Source organism: Triticum dicoccoides, chromosome 7B (assembly GCF_002162155.2).
Source record: "Triticum dicoccoides isolate Atlit2015 ecotype Zavitan chromosome 7B, WEW_v2.0, whole genome shotgun sequence".
Lineage (NCBI taxonomy): Eukaryota > Viridiplantae > Streptophyta > Magnoliopsida > Poales > Poaceae > Triticum > Triticum dicoccoides.
The window spans coordinates 363,183,523-363,200,134 of record NC_041393.1 but is presented as its reverse complement, the minus strand read 5'-3'; positions in this window follow the sequence as shown (position 1 = coordinate 363,200,134).

The window sequence follows — 16,612 nt, the reverse complement described above, 5'->3', positions numbered from 1 at the left end:
TCCTCCCTGGTAACAACATATCTTCGTTTTGCCTGGTAATCAAAAAGGAAAGGAGCAGGGAAAGTAACATGGATAGAGCTACATCTATCAAAGATTAGTCGATACTGAAGGAATTGTTCGTTCCTCACAAGAAAATGATGTTTGACCATCACGTCCTAATCTAAATAAGCAGGAGGAAATTCCGTATCACCCTCTCGTGGGGCTATACCAAGATAATTAGCAACACGGGTCGCATAAATCCCTCCAAATAAATCACCAGATAAACCTTTATTATTCAACCTACGTGCAACTATTGCCCCCAAGTTGTAATCTTTATTACCTAACATAGCACTCTTGAGGAAACAAAGATCAGGGACACACATATGACATGCTTTATCTTTACTGTTAATGCATCTACAAATGAAGAGAGCAAAATAATGTATAGCAGGAAAATGAATGCTCCCTATGGTAGCTTCTGCTATATCCCTAGATTCTCCCACAGTAATACTAGCAAGAAAGTCTTTATATTCAGATTTGTGGGGGGTCATTAACATTGCCCCACTGCGGGAGTTTGCAAGAAGTTGTAAAATCGTCTAAGTCCATGGTATAAGATTTATCGTAAATATCAAACAGGACACTCTGAGAATTACGTGAAGATTTAGATTTAAACCTTCTCACAAATGAATCAATCAATTGGTAGTACTGAGGACACTTATCTTGTATGAAGTCCTCAAGATCAGCATTACGCACATATGCGTCAAATTCATCCTTGATGCCTGCATTGACCAAAAAATCGTCTGATGGCCACTCACAAGCTCGCACTTCCGAGTACCTTGGTGGTTCATCGTCTTGCTCACGCATAGCACGCCTAGGTCCTTTATTTATTGAGGAACCACCTTGATACATTCTCCTAGACATATTTCTTTTTCTGAAAAATTTCTGAAATTTTTAGTAACTTCAAAATAAAAGTGAATATAACTAAACAAGATTGATAGAAACTACTCCTACAAGTGCCTAGAGCCTATATCATGTTTTAGAATTACTTGGGACCTCATAAATTTGACATGCAAGCTCAAGAACAGGGTCACCTATGCAGCAAAAAATTGCAATGAATAAAGCACTAGAACAAAAACTAATTGGACCAATGGAGGAGTCACATACCAAGCAACAATCTCCCAAAGCAGTTTTGTGAATGGAGCTTTGAGCAAGGAGATCGAAAATCGCAGCAAAATGAGCTAGAACTCGTGCTTGAGATGGATGGGAATTTTTTTTTGGGAAGAAGATGGAGTGTGTGGGTGCAGGAATAAGTGGAGGGGGCCACAATGGGCCTACGAGACAGGGGGCGCGCCCGGGGGTGTGGGCGCGCCCTCCACCCTCGTGGCCAGGTGCTTGCCCCCCTGTAGTGTTTTCAGTGCCTAAAATCCTCAAATAATCCATAAAAAATCATACTAAATTTGCAGGGCATTTGGAGCACTTTTATTTTCGGGATATTTATTTATTGCACGGATAATTCAGAAAAGAGACAGATAATACTATTTTTGCTTTATTTATTCTAAATAACAGAAAGTAAAACGAGGGTAAAGAAGGTTTTTCCTTCTAGTTTCGTCCATCTCTTGATCATCAAAATGAATCCACTAACAAGGTTGATCAAGTCTTGTTAACAAACTCATTCCGAATAACACGAAACCGGAGAAATTTCGAATAACACTAAGTTACCTCAATGGGGATATGAACATCCCCAACAATAAGAATATCATACTTTTTCTTGACAGTAGGAAGGGGAAATGCAAAACCTCCAATAATGATAGTTGGAGTTTTTCCAATAGAATTGATGCTATGAACTTGAGGTTGTTTCCTCGGAAAGTGTACCGTATGCTCATTACCATTAACATGAAAAGTGACATTGCCTTTGTTGCAATCAATAACAGCCCCTGCAGTATTCAAAAAGGGTCTACCAAGGATAATCAACATACTATCGTCCTCGGGAATATCAAGAATAAAAAAGTCCGTTAAGATAGTGACATTTGCAACTACAACATGCACATCCTGACAAATATCGACAGGTATAGCAGTTGATTTATCAGCCATTTGCAAAGATATTTCAGTAGGTGTCAACTTATTCAATTCAAGTCTATGATATAAAGAGAGAGGCATAACACTAACACCGGCTCCAAGATCACATAAAGCAGTTCTAACATAATTTCTTTTAATAGAACATGGTATAGTTGCTACCCCTGGATCTCCAAGTTTCTTTGGTATTCCACCCTTAAAAGTGTAATTAGCAAGCATGGTGGAAATTTCAGCTTCCGGTATCTTTCTTTTGATAATGATATCATTCATGTACTTATCATAAGGATTTACTTTAAGCATATCAGTTAAGCGCATACGTAAGAAGATAGGTCTAATCATTTCAGCAAAACGCTCAAAATCCTGATCATCCTTTGTCTTGGATGGTTTAGGAGGAAAGGGCATGGGTTTCTGAACCCATGGTTCTCTTTCTCTATCGTGCTTCCTAGCAACAAAGTCTCTCTTATCATAACATTGATTCTTTGATTGTGGGTTATCAAGATCAACAGCAGGTTCAACCTCTACTTCATTGTTATTGCTAGGTTGAGCATCAACATGAACATTATCATTAACATTATCACTAGGTTCATGTTCATCACCTAATTGTGTTTCAGCATCAGAAATAGAAATATCATTGGGATTTTCAGGTGTGTCTACAACATGTTCACTAGAAGCATGCAAAGTCCTATCGTTTTCTTTTTCTTCTTATTACAAGAACTAGGTGCCTCTAAATTATTTCTCTAAGAATCCTGCTCGATTCTCTTAGGGTGCCCTTCAGGATACAAAGGTTCCTGAGTCATTCTACCAGTTCTAGTAGCCACTCTAACAGCAAAGTCATGTCTATTATTTAATTCATCGAGCAAATCACTTTGAGCTTTAAGTACTTGCTCAGCTTGAGTGGTAACCATAGAAGCATATTTGCTAATGAGTTTAAGTTCACCTTTAACTCTAGCCATATAATCACTCAAGCATCCTATTTCGAAAGCATTATTCTTTAATTCTCTACCAACATAAGCATTAAAACTTTCTTGTCTAGCCATAAAGTCACCAAATTCATCTAAGCATGGGCTATGAAATTTAGTAGACGGGATTTGAACGTTATCATATCTATAGAGAGAATTTACCTTTACTACCTCTATCGGGTTATCAAGACAATATGGTTCTTCAACAGCCGGTATATTAAGACCATGTATTTCTTTAATAGGAGGTAAATTCTTAAAATCTTTAGCTTTATTACCTTTTTCTTTCATTGATTTCTTTGCCTCTTGCATATCTCCTAGACTCAGAAATAGAACGCCCCTCTTCTTCGGAGTGGGTTTAGGAATAGGCTCAGGAGTTGGCTCAATTGGCTCATGGATTGCCTCAGGAATTGGCTCGGGAAGAGTCCAATTATTTTCATTAGTCAACATATTATTCAATAGTAATTCAGCTTGGTCGACTATTCTTTCCCTGAAAACACAACCAGCACAACTATCCAAGTAGTCCTTGGAAGCATTGGTTAGTCAATTATAAAAGATATCAAGTATTTCATTTTTCTTAAGAGGATGATCAGGCAAAGCATTAAGTAATCAGAGAAGCCTTCCCCAAGCTTGTGGGAGACTCTCTTCTTTGATTTGCACAAAATTATATATTTCCAGCAAGGCAGCTAGTTTCTTATGAGTAGGGAAATATTTAGCAGAGAAGTAATAAAGCATATCCTGGGGACTACGCACACAACCAGGATCAAGAGAATTAAACCAAGTCTTAGCATCACCCTTTAATGAGAATGGAAATATCTTAAGGATATAATAATAGCGAGAATTCTCATCATTAGTAAACAGGGTGGCTATATCATTTAACTTGGTAATATGTGCCATAACAGTTTCAGATTCAAGGCCATAAAAAGGACCAAATTCTTCCAAAGTAATATTTTAGGATCAACAGAGAATTCATAATCCTTATCAATAACACAGATAGGTGAAGTAGCAAAAGTAGGGTCAGGTTTCATTCTAGCATTAAGAGGTTGCTGCATCCATTTAGCTAATAACTTCTTAAGATCATATCTATCTTTGCAAGCAAAAATAGCTCTAGCAGCTTCCTCATTCATAACATAACCCTCAGGAACAACAGGTAATTCATACTCTGGGGGAGAACTTTCATCATCACTATCATCAATAATAGCATCTTCAATAATTTCATTCTCTCTAACCCTAGCAAGTTGTTCATTAAGAAATACACCTAATGGCACAGTATTACCATGCACAGAAGTAGTTTCATCATAAGTATCATGCATAGCAGAAGTGCCATCATCAATAACATGCGACATATCAGAATTCATAGCAGTAGCAGTTTTAGGTGTCGCAAACTTACTCAAAACAGAAGGAAAATCTAGATGGCAGTTCCTTACCTCCCCTCGTAGTTGAGGGAAAAACCTTAGTTCTTTCGTCTTTCAAGTTCCTCATAGTGATCAACAGATGTAAATCCCAAGTGACTCAAAGAATAGAGCTATGCTTCCCGGCAACGGTGCCAGAAATTAGTCTTGATAACTCACAAGTGTAGGGGATCGCAACAACTTTCGAGGGTAGAGTATTCAACCAAAATTTATTGATTCGACACAAGGGGAGCCAAAGAATATTCTTAAGTATTAGCAGTTGAGTTGTGAATTCAACCAGACCTGGATAACTTAGTATCTGCAGCAAAGTATTTAGTAGCAAAGTACTACAATAGTAATGGTAACAGTGACAAAAGTAAAGATAATAGTTTTGTAGTAGTTGTAACAGTAGCAACGGAAAAGTAAATAAGCGAAGCACAATATGTGAAAAGCTCGTAGGCATTGGATAAGTGATGGATAATTATGTCAGATGCGATTCCTCATGTAATAGCTATAATATAGGGTGACACAGAACTAGCTCCAATTCATCAATGTAATGTAGGCATGTATTCCGAATATAGTCATACGTGCTTATGGAAAAGAACTTGCATGACATTTTTTCTCCTACCCTCCCGTGGCAGCGGGGTCCTAGTGGAAACTAAGGGATATTAAGGCCTCCTTTTAATAGAGAACCGGAACAAAGCATTAGCACATAGTGAATACATGAACTCCTCAAACTATGGTCATCACTGAGAAGTATCTCGATTATTGTCACTTCAGGGTTGTCAGATCGTAACACATAATAGGTGACTATAGACTTGCAAGATAGGATCAAGAACTCACATATATTCATGAAAACATAATAGGTTCAGATCTGAAATCATGGCACTTGGGCCCTAGTGACAAGCATTAAGCATAGCAAAGTCATAGCAACATCAATCTCAGAACATAGTGGATACTAGGGATCAAACCCTAACAAAACTAACTTGATTACATGGTAAATCTCATCCAACCCATCACCATCTAGCAAGCCTACGATGGAATTACTCACGCACGGCGGTGAGCATCATGACATTGGTGATGGAGGATGGTTGATGATGACGCGGTGACGAATCCCCCTCTCCGAAGCCCCGAACAGACTCTAGATCAGCACTCCCGAGAGAGATTTGGGCTTGGCGGCGGCTCCGTATCTTAAAATGCGATGAAACTTTCTCTCTGATTTTTTTCTCCGCGAAACGGAATATATAGAGTTGGAGTTTAGGTCGGTGGAGCATCAGGGGGCCCACGAGACACGGGGCGCGCCCAGGGGGGAGGGCGCCCCCCCCACCCTCGTGGACAGGGTGTGGGCCCCCTGGCCTTGATTATTTCACCAATATTTTTTATATTTTCCGAAAGTTATCTCCGTGGATTTTTAGGTCATTCCGAGAACTTTTGTTTTCTGCACAATAAACAACACCATGGCAGTTCTGCTGAAAACAGCGTCAGTCCGGGTTAGTTTCATTCAAATCATGCAAGTTAGAGTCCAAAACAAGGGCAAAAGTGTTTGGAAAAGTAGATACGTTGGAGACATATCAAGGGCTAGTATGTATCAGTTCGTGGATGACACGTTGTACAGAAGAAGGCCCAATGGTGTGAAATTCAAGTGCATCCGCCGGGAAGAAGGAATGGAAATGCTGGCAGAAATACATAAGGGTATGTGCGGCTCACACATCAGATCAAGGGCTCTGGTTGGAAAGGACATCCGGCAAGGATTTTACTGACCCGCAGCACCCTAAGATGCAGTTGAGTTGGTCAGAAAATGTGATGCCTGCCAGTTCCATTCCAAGAATATCCACCTGCCTGCCCAAGCTCTTCAGACAATCCCTTTGTCATGGCCGTTTTCGGTCTGGGGGATCGACATCTTGGGCCCTTTCCCCCATGTTGCCACGGGCTTTGAATTCTTGTTTGTTGCAATCAAAAAGATTACAAAGTGGCCAGTAGTTCAACCCGTGAGAAAGGTGACTAGTGAGTCAACTATCAAGTTCTTGAAAGGATTGGTATGCCGCTTTGGAGTCCCTGTTCGGATCATCACCGACAACGATACCGAATTCATGAGCCGTGTCTTCATGCAATACGTTAATGCCCTCGGAAGCAAGATATCATTCGCCTCTGTTGCTCACCCAAAGAGCAACGGGCAAGCTGAGAGGGCGAATGCTGAAGTGTTGCGAGGACTCAAGATGAGAATGTTTGGTGCTGCAAAAGTGTGGCAGGCAGTGGATCGATGAGCTGCCGGTGGTTCTTCGATCCCTTAGAACAACACCAAATTGAGCTACCGGGCAGACTCCCTTCTCCCTGGTCTACGGGGCAGAGCAGTTATCCCCATGGAACTCATCTACAGGTCACCTCAAGTGCTTTCCTACGATGAAGTAGCACAGGAACAACACCGGCATGACGACACTGTGCTACTCGAGGTGAACCATCTTCGGGATGCTACACGTGCTGCACACTATCTACAAGCCCTGCACCACTATCACAGCCACAGGGTTCATGCCCGGTGTTTTGAGGAAGGCGACCTTGTCCTTAGGCGCATTCAGTCTACAAAGGGTACAAACAAGTTGACGCTGAAGTTGGAAGGCCCTTACCAGGTAGTACGAGTCACTAGACCTGGCGTGGTCCGCCTAGAGACCGGAGGTGGCATTAAATTGCACAACTCGTGGAACATTGAGCATCTCCGCAAGTTCTACCCGTAAGGCGCGGCTGTCGGGCCCTGCCCGGCAGCCACCCTTTTTGTACATGCCTTGCCTCAGTTGCATGTGACCCCTTGTACAAAGCCAGGCGCAGACCCTAAGCAACAGAGAAATAAATGAAGCGTTGGGTGCTATGTCTTGAGCTTGCGTTGGTTTTCCTTGAAGAGGAAAGGGTGATGCAGCAATAGTAGCATAAGTATTTCGCTCAGTTTTTGAGAACCAAGGTATCAATCTAGTAGGAGGCTCCTCAAAAGTCCCACGCACCTACACAAACAAATAAAGAACTCGCAATCAACGCAATAAAGGGGTTGTCAATCCCTTCACGGCCACTTGCGAAAGTGAGATCTGATAGAGATGGTATGATAAGATAAATATATTTTTGGTATTTTATAATATAGATAAGAAAAGTAAAGATTCAAATAAAACTAGATTGAAAGCTTATATGATAAAAGATAGACCCGAGGGCCATAGGTTTCACTAGTGGCTTCTCTCAAGATAGCATAAGTATTACGATGGGTGAACAAATTACTGTTGAGCAATTGATTGAAAAGCAAATAATTATGAGATTATCTAGGCATTATCATGTATATAGGCATCACGTCCGTGACAAGTAGACCGACTCCTGCCTACATCTACTACTATTACTCCACGCATCGACCGCTATCCAGCATGCATCTAGAGTATTAAGTTCATAAGAACAGAGTAACGCATTAAGAAAGATGACATGATGTAGAGGGATAAACTCAAGCAATATGATATAAACCCCATATTTTTATCCTCGATGGCAACAATACAATACATGCCTTGCAACCCCTGCTGTCACTGGGTAAGGACACCGCAAGATTGAAACCAAAGCTAAGCACTTCTCCCATGGCAAGAAAGATCAATCTAGTAGGCCAAACCAAACTGATAATTCGAAGAGACTTGCAAAGATAACTCAATCATACATAAAAGAATTCAGAGGAGATTCAAATATTTTCTCATAGATAAACTTGATCATAAACCCACAATTCATCGGATCTCGACAAACACACCACAAAAAGAGTTACATCGAATAGATCTCCACAAGAGAGGGGGAGAACATGGTATTGAGTTCCAAAAAGAGAGAAGAAGCCATCTAGCTAATAACTATGGACCCGAAGGTCTGTGGTAAACTACTCACAACTCATCGGAGGGGCTATGGTGTTGATGTAGAAGCCCACCATGGTCGATTCCCCCTCCAGTGGAGCGTCGGCGAAGGCTCCAAGATGGGATCTCGCGGATACAGAAGGTTACAGCGGTGGAAATTGTTTTTCGTTGGCTCCCTGGATGTTTTCGGGGTACGTGGGTATATATAGGTGGAAGAAGTACGTCGGTGGCCGCCCGAGGGGCCCACGAGAAAGGGAGCGCGCCCAGAGGGGGTGGGCGCGCCCTTGATGACCCACAAGTGTAGGGGATCAATCATAGTCCTTTCGATAAGTAAGAGTGTCAAACCCAACGAGGAGCAGAAGGAAATGATAAACGGTTTTCAGTAAGGTTTTCTCTGCAAGCACTGAAATTGTAGGTGATAGATAGTTTTGTGATAAGATAAATGATAACGAGTAACAAGTAAATAAATTGCACCAAGGTGGCACAATCCTTTATGTAGCAAAGGATAAGCCTGGACAATTTCTAATAATGAGAAAGGAGCTCCGAGGACACATGGGAATTATCGTCAAGCTAGTTTTCATCACGTTCATATGATTCGCGTTCGGTACTTTGATAATTTGATATGTGGTTGGATCGGTACTTGGGTATTGCCCTTACTTGGAAAAGCATACCACTTATGATTAACCCCTATTGCAAGCATCCTCAACTACAAAAGAAGTATTAGGGTAAAACTAACCACAACATTAAACATATGGATCCATATCAGCCCCTAACGAAGCAACGCATAAACTAGGGTTTAAGCTTATGTCACTCTAGCAACCCATCATCTACTTATTACTTCCCCATGCCTTCCTCTAGGCCCAAATAATGGTGAAGTGTCATGTAGTCGACGTTCACATAACACCACTAGAGGGAAATACAACATACATCTCATCAAAATATCGAACGAATACCAAATTCACATGACTACTAATAGCAAGACTTCACCCATGTCCTCAGGAACAAACGTAACTACTCACAAAGCATATTCGTGTTCATAATCAGAGGAGTAATAATATGCATAAAGGATCTGAACATATGATCTTCCACCAAGTAAACCAATTAGCATCAACTACAAGGAGTAGTCAACGCTACTAGCAACCCACAGGTACCAATTTGTGGTTTTGGTAGAAGATTGGATACAAGAGATGAACTAGGGTTTTGAGAGGAGATGGTGCTGGTGAAGATGTTGATGAGACTGACCCCCTCTCGAAGAGAGGATCATTGGTGATGATTTCCCCCTCCCGGAGGGAAGTGTCCCCAGCAGAACAGCTCCGCCAGAGCCCTAGATTGATTCCGCCAAGGTTCCACCTCGTGGTGGCGGAGTTTCATCCCGTAAGCTTGCCCACGATTTTTTCTAGGGTAAAAGCCTTGATATAGCAGAAGATGGACTCCGGAGGCCCACCAGGGGGCCCAGGAGATAGGGCGCACGCCGGGGCGGCCTCCTCTCTCCTGGACAGGGTGTGGGCCCCCTGGTGTATTTCTTTCGCTCAGAAATTCTTATTAAATCCAAAAAGATGTTTCGTGGAGTTTCAGGACTTTAGGAGTTGTGCAGAATAGGTTTCCAACGTTTGCTCCTTTTCCAGCCAGAATTCCAGCTGCCGGCATTCCCCCTCTTCATGGTAAACCTTATAAAATAAGAGAGAATAGCCATAAGTATGGATATATAATGTGTAATAACAGCCCATAATGCCATAAACATTTATATAAAAGCATGATGCAAAATGGACGTATCAACTCCCCCAAGCTTAGACCTCGCTTGTCCTCAAGCGGAAGCCGAAATCGAAAAATATGTCCACATGTTTAGAGATAGAGGTGTCGATAAAAATAAAATACGGACATGAGGGCATCATGATTATTCTTATAGCAGCAACATATATATATTTTATCATACGATTTCTTATGCTCAAGTAACAATCAATTCACAATGTCAAGTATGGTTCGAAAACTTCATTGGGAACTAATAAACTATAATCTCAGTCTTGAAGCAATTGCAATTTATCGTAACATAAAAAAGAGTCAACAATAGAGCTTTTCAGCAAGCTCACATACTCAACTATCTCATAGTCTTCTACAATTGCTAACACTCACGCAGTACTTGTGGTTATGGAGTTTCAGCCGGACACTGAGAAAGATAGGGGCTTATTGTGTTGCCTCCCAGCGTATTCACCTTTAGGTGATGTCAACAATAATAGCCCATGCTAACTTACATCCAATTGGATATATATATCATGATCTTTCAAACACGAGGAGATTGCGAAAGGATAAATTGAAAAAGGGAAAGGTGAGGATCACCTTGACTCAAGCATAAAGTAAAAACATAAAGTAAAAGATAGGCCCTTCGCAGAGGGAAGCAGAGGTTGTCATGTGCGTTTAGGGTTGATGCACAAAATCTTAATGCAAAAGAACGTCACTTTATATTGCCCCTTGTATGTGGACCTTTATTATGCAGTCTGTCGCTTTTATTACTTACAAAGCTTATTTTCTCTGCACTAATAAGTCATACATATTTAGATAGCAATTTTTATTGCTTGCAACATGACAACTTACTTGAAGGATCTTACTCAATCCATAGGTAGGTATGGTGGACTCTCATGGCAAAACTGGGTTTAAGGATAATTGGAAGCACAAGTAGTATCTCTACTTGGTGCAAGGAATTTGGCTAGCATGAGGGGGAAAGGCAAGCTCAACATGTTTGGAAGTTCAAAGACAATATAATTTAACTGAGATGTCGGAAAACATAAACTATTACGTTGTCTTCCTTGTCCAACGTCAACTCTTTTAGCATGTCATACTTAATGGGTGCTCCCAATTATAAAAAGGTGTCCAAGATAATATATTTGTATGTGAACCCCTCTTTCCTTATCACTTCCTGTTAATTGCAACGATGACCAAAACTATGTTCATGAACTCTCAATAATTTTTATGCCTCATACTTTCTATATGTGAAGTTATCACTATCCATAAGATCAATATGAACTCTTTTATTCTTTCTACTTTCTCAAGATCATAGCAACATAGCAAAGCCCTTTACTCAACACTAATCTTCATTATAGATAGCTCACGGACTCGATTACAAAAAGAGATCACAAAACAAAACTCAAACTACTTGATAACAAAATTTCAATCTACTAGATCAAGATACTACTAAAAGGATCGAACTAAATAAAGCGGTAAAGATAGGAGTGTGATGGTGATACGATACCGGGGCACCTCCCCCAAGCTTGGCAGTTTCCAAGGGGAGTGCCCATACCCATGTGATTATGTCTCCTTCTTCACGGTTGGTGTTATGATCTTCTTGGCGATGATGCCCTTCAGAATACGGTTCTCCTCCTCGAGCTTATTGACTTGTTGTTTGAGGTCCATAACTTATTTATGGAGCTTGCCCGTAACGGCCAAACCTCCTTTTACCCAAGTGAAACTCTTTTTCATATTTTCATAAGAAAGAAATCTAGAGTTGGAAGGAGTGACCGAAGTAGGGACAGCCAGGCTAGGTAGTTCACCCATAGTGAATTCTGCTCGGAGACGAGAGGTAACTTCTTGATTCTCCTCCATGGCATCTATCCTTTTCAAATCAACCTCTGTTGATGGTCCAAAGTGATAGGCATCGCTATTTGCTCTGGGACCTGGCATTGGGTAAGACACCCGACTCTCCCCAATTGACTCCTGAGAAGACATCTTGCTCTATTCTGCAACAGGAACAGCTCGAAACGAAAATAGCGGATATTTGCGTGATACTATGGTCAAAACCTTCGGGAGTATATATAATGAATTTTTACTGACCAAAATACGTAACGTGCAAGAAAACGGAGTCCGAGAGGCACACGAGGTGCCCATGAGACAGGGGGGCGCGCCCAGTAGGGGAGGCGCCCTCCACTCTCATGGGAGCCTCGTGTCCCTTTCGGACTACTTCTTTCTTCCTAAAATTCTTAAATATTCCAAAACTGATAAAAATTGCCATTGGAGTTGTTTTGGAGTCGGTTTACTTACCGTACCACATACCTATACCTTTTCGAAGTCTGGAACGTTCTGGAAAGTGTCCCTTATATATTCCTCAGGGGTTACGGTTTCAATAATATTAGTTTCAACATTGATAGGATTACCTGAAATATAATGTTTAATTCTTTGACCGTTTACCACCCTTGGACTCGTGCCTTCGAAGTTGTTGATTTTTATGGCACCAGAACGATAGACCTCCTCGATAACGTAAGGACCTTCCCATTTTGAGAGAAGTTTTCCTGCAAAAAATCTTAAGCGAGAGTTGAATAATAATACATAGTCTCCTACGTTAAACTCACGCTTTTGTATTCTCTTATCATGCCAGCATTTGACTTTTTCTTTGAATAGCTTGGCATTCTCATAGGCTTGGGTTCTCCATTCATCAAGTGATCTAATATCAAACAACCTCTTCTCACCGGCAAGTTTGAAGTCATAGTTGAGCTCTTTAATATCCCAATATGCCTTATGTTCAAGTTCAAGAGGTAAATGTAACGCTTTTTCATAAATAAGATAATGATAACGAGTAACAAGTAAATAAAGTAAATAAAGTGCAGCAAGGTGACCCAATCCTTTATGTAGCAAAGGATAAGCCTGGACAGTTTCTAATAATGAGAAAGGAGCTCCCGAGGACACATGGGAATTATCGTCAAGCTAGTTTTCATCACGTTCATATGATTCGCGTTCGGTACTTTGATAATTTGATATGTGGGTGGACCGGTACTTGGATACTGCCCTTACTTGGGCAAGCATCCCACTTATGATTAACCCCTATTGCAAGCATCCGCAACTACAAAAGAAGTATTAAGGTAAACCTAACCACAACATTAAACATATGGATCCATATCAGCCCCTAACGAAGCAATGCATAAACTAGGGTTTAAGCTTCTGTCACTCTAGCAACCCATAATCTACTTATTACTTCCCCATGCCTTCCTCTAGGGCCAAATAATGGTGCAGTGTCATGTAGTCATCATTGACATATCACAACTAGAGGAAAATACAATATACATCTCATCAAAATATCGAAAGAATACCAAATTCACATGACTACTAATAGCAAGACTTCACCCGTGTCCTCAGGAACAAACATAACTACTCACAAAGCATATTCATGTTCATAATCAGAGGAGTAAGAATATGCATAAAAGATCTGAACATATGATCTTCCACCAAGTAAACCAATTAGCATCAACTACAAGGAGTAATCAACGCTACTAGCAACCCACAGGTACCAATTTGTGGTTTTGATACAAGATTGGATACAAGAGATGAACTAGGGTTTTGAGAGGAGATGGTGCTGGTGAAGATGTTGATGGATATTGACCCCCTCTCGATGAGAGGATCGTTGGTGATGGTGTTGGTGATGATTTCCCCTCCCAGAGGGAAGTGTCCCCGGCAGAACAGCTCCGCCAGAGCCCTGGATTGATTCCGCCAAGGTTCCGCCTCGTGGCGGCGGAGTTTCATCCCGTAAGCTTGCCCATGATTTTTTCCAGGGTAAAAGCCTTGATATAGCAGAAGATGGACACCAGAGGCCACCAGGGGGCCCAGGAGATAGGGGGCGCGCCCTATAGGGGGGCGCCCTCCTCTCTCCTAGACAGGGTGTGGGCCCCCTGGTGTATTTCTTTCGCTCAGAAATTCTTATTAAATCCAAAAAGATGTTTCGTGGAGTTTCAGGACTTTTGGAATTGTGCAGAATAGGTTTCCAACGTTTGCTCCTTTTCCAGCCAGAATTCCAGTTGCCGGCATTCCCCCTCTTCATGGTAAACCTTATAAAATAAGAGAGAATAGCCATAAGTATTGAGATATAATGTGTAATAACAGCCCATAATGCAATAAATATTGATATAAAAGCATGATGCAAAATGGACGTATCAGCCCTCTTATCTCCTGACCACCTCGATCGCTTCTTGATTTGCACTCCAAGTCCTCTGGATCACGTTCGTTCCAAAAATCACGCTCCCGAAGGTTTCATTCCATTTGGACTCCGTTTGATATTCCTTTTCTTCGAAGTACTGAAATAGGCAAAAAAAAACAGTAATACGGGTTGGGCCTCTAGTTAGTAGGTTAGTCCCAAAAATTATATAAATGTGTAAAATAAAGCCCATAAACATCCAAAAGGGGTAATATAATAGCATGGAACAATCAAAAATTATAGATACGTTGGAGACGTATCACCGGGGGGGCCCGACAAATTGCATGCATGCATAAGAATATCATGAGCATTACATGTTCATGTAGATAAGATTGCATGATGCATCATTTTCATCTTCATCGAAATGCAGCCTCCTGCCGTGGACTTGATCCGGGAAAGGAGAAGACAAGACGAGCCAACATTGTGATCCCCTACAAGCCAAAACAGATAGGTTCTTCCTCCTGTCCTTATGTGTTGATGCGGAGCATCCCACGATCATCCACATGGACATATCTACATATCCCACAACACCACTTGGACAAATGACAAGAGCTTGAGCAAAGGTTATCGAATATAAGGTGAACTCACTCCTCTCCGAACTCCCACTCTCTACACATGAGACATGGCTACTACCTCAAGCGGAAACACTATGTGTGATCAGGTACTTGGAGGAAGGCCACGGAATAGCTACATCCGATGGACAAGATGGCGAGGACACTGAGTACGAAGGACAAGAAGAAGGGCTACCGAAGAAGCTCCAGCCACCGGACGTTTGACCAGGATCGTCCGGCGCTTGATGCTCCAGCCAGCGAATGTCCGACTAGGAATGGATGTCTGACGCCTGACACTCCAGCCAGCGGACGTATGACCAGGACCGGACGTCCGGCTCCTGAAGGCCCAGCCGACCCAAGTCCCAGCCGACGCCAGCTAAAGCGAGCGGACGTCCGCCCAGGATCAGACGTCCGGCAACACTTCCGAGCGAGTGGACGTCCGGCCCCCACCGGACGACCGGCAGTTCCACACCCGAACTGTTTCAGCGGAAATCCAATGCGACCGGACGACCGGCCATCTCCGGGCGTCCGCTACCACTGTTACAGAACATAATTAGAAGAAGTCCGAGCCTATTGGATTTCCGGGACCTCACGAGCCACCGAACGACCGGTAAGGACCGAACGTCTGCTGCCTGTGTGTGCGCAGCTTCGGGCCCGAGGCCCATGTACCCTTTCATTTCACCCCCTTTTGCACTTAGACTCTAAATAGACCTCCTCCTCCTCCTAGTTAGGGTTAGCATTGGTTTAGCTCATATTTGAGATAGAGCTTTGCTCATCCACTCGGTTACTTCTCCATCAGAGTTCATGACTTAGGGAGTCCTGGATTAAGGGGTCCTCGGGTGTCTGGCCTATTGATATGGACCAAACTGATGAGCTGTGAAGATACAAGACCAAAGACTCTCACATGTGTCCGGATGGGACTCTCCTTGGCGTGGAAGGCAAGCTTGGCGCCCGGATATGAAGAGTCCTTTATCTGTAACCAACTTTGTACAACCCTAGTCCCCTCCGGTGTCTATATAAACCGGAGGGCTTAGTCCGTAGAGACAATCATAATCATATAGGCTAGACTTCTAGGGTTTAGCCATTACGATCTCATGGTAGATCAACTCTTGTAATACTCATATTCATCAAGATCAATCAAGCTGGAAGTAGGGTATTACCTCCATAGAGAGGGCCCGAACCTGGGTAAAAATCGTGTCCCCCGCCTCCTGTTACCATCAACCTTAGACGCACAGTTCGGGACCCCCTACCCGAGATCCGCCGGTTTTGACACCGACATTAGTGATTTCATTGAGAGTTCCGCTATGACGTCGAAGACAGGATTGATGGCTCGCCTTGTTATCAAGGACAATATCACCTCCAGAGGAGCCCGGGCCTTAGGCCAAACCCTCCGGCTGGGCGGATTTACCATGACCGCCCTTGCGGCCGTTAAGCCCACGATGACTTCTTGGGTCATCGAAAATCGCCTCTGTGTCGACTCTGAATATTCCAAACGGATGGATCCCACAGAGTTGTCGTCTTTAAACGAGCTCCTAGATCGCATCGCCGCCTTGGGGGTCGCTACAGACTACGATCAGATTGGGCTTAAACCCGATCAGAGAGAAATCAAATCTCCGGCGATCACCCATCAGATAGCGGTAATCGAGGAGCAATACAACAACTCTTCCTCTATATTGAGGACGGACTATGTTTGTATTTCCGAGCTCGAAGAGTCGGATACCCGTCCGCAGAAAGATGTGCCCTGCCCTCTGAACCTACAGTCGGGCGGTGGACCAGAAAAATCGGTTGATATCCCGGAGCCCGAACTGTTAAGCTCGGAAGCTTCTCAAACCCCGGATTCCAAATTGGGTCAGGGTTCGGA